Below are 1762 nucleotides of genomic sequence, written 5' to 3'. Positions count from 1 at the left end.
GTTGTCAAAGGCAACAGCATCTAAATGACTGGAGAGAGAGCAGTTTTTCTTTGCTTTTTCTTCAAGCGATTGTTGTCGCTCTTTACTCCTTGTTCTTTCCTCTGCAAATCTCCTGTAGTCGTCGAGGGCCTTCATAATGGCTGTGAAATTGGCTGCCCACTGTAAAACTCCGTGTTTGAGAGTGCTTTGAAGATTCTTCGCGTCCTGATGGATTAAAGTACGAGCGCTCCCTGTGGATTGGATTATATGTAGGTGAGTTGTTCAAGAAATCAGTGTCTTCTTTCTGTCTCTGCCCTCACACTGGCACAATGATATCAGCCTCTATATCCATGACAGCTCGCACCTCCCGTAAACTGCATGACTTAGATATATTCTCGCCCTCCGTGGTGATTGAAGACCCATGGAAGAAGTTATTATGTTCAGAATGATGTCCTGAGAATATAAAATAAAATAATTCTAGGGAATTGTTACAGGGTATTTTGGAAGGATCGAGAGAGAGAGAGAGCACTGAAGTGTTTGTCTCACTGTAATTACTCCAGATTATTGAATGGTGTATGATCTACTCGATATTTTCCACAAAGGGTTTTCCTGATTTGCGGGATCTCTTCTTTTGCTGTTTGCGTGTTTACAGGAAGTGATTGTCTGGTGTGTCTGCACCAGATCCTGGGGACATGAAGTCAGATGCAGAGGCAGGGTCGTCGAGTGATGCAACACTGTCGTTCTATGTGCAACGTCACTGCTAATTCCCCCGGCGAAAACACAAAAAGACAAACACGTCAAGAGACTACAGTATTGACCGTTCTGGTAATGAATCGTGACTGCTTGGACAGTCGATAATTGAAACACAGAGCACCAGCATGATGTTTTGATATTAGGAACCACACACCAGCTCAATTCTCAAGCCCAAAAATTGATGAATACAAAACACAGAGCGACGCAACAAGAGATCATCCGGCAACCAAACCAACCTGGGTCTAATGCACTGAATAGTCCTGAAATACGCAGGCCACACAAAGCAGTGCAAGCACATACTGTTACAAGGTACATGCATTGCAGAACAAAGTGTAACCAAAGATACACGGGGTTATAGCTGCACACTCGTGCATGTGCTCGCTCAGCCCAAGAACACGCATGATGATAGAAATAATCCGGGGGAAACACGCTAGCACCGAAGTAAGCATCAAGACGTAAATAGTCATCATCACAAGCCCATAGCCCTAAGGGCATCGGGCGTCACACAGCAAGTATGACCAAGCCAGCGCCATAAAAATCGATCGCGTGCAGCAGCGAGCAGGGACTGCACGTCAAGTGCAGTCCATGAAATAAAATTACCAAGCCATGACATTCTGGGCCTGCCTCGGCCACGACCTCCAGCAACACAACCCTGAAGAACAGTCAATGACAAACAGCCGGAACGAACAATATGACCAAAAAATTGCAATTTCCTTTTACGAACAGAAACAATAAGTGGGACTTGTTTGTGAATACTATTATTTCCTCTCTAACAGACACATTCGTCCGTAAATAGTGCAGCTCTGAAAAAGTAAAAATTACATTGACATGTACATTGGTGTGCCGGGTAGTATCATCCTTGATTACCCATTCAACCAAGACGTTATCAGGTCCCAGACGCCGAGATCGCACACCGAATGTGAAGTGCATCTAGCCTTGAACCTGTTGCACAAGGCACACACATAATGACAAAAATGACATCCACTCCGATTATTTCCAGAGGCCAGTCATAACAGAACACAGAAATGAA

This window comes from Sycon ciliatum, chromosome 11, assembly GCF_964019385.1.
Source record: "Sycon ciliatum chromosome 11, ocSycCili1.1, whole genome shotgun sequence".
Taxonomy (NCBI): Eukaryota; Metazoa; Porifera; class Calcarea; order Leucosolenida; family Sycettidae; genus Sycon; species Sycon ciliatum.
This window is presented reverse-complemented; position numbering follows the sequence as displayed.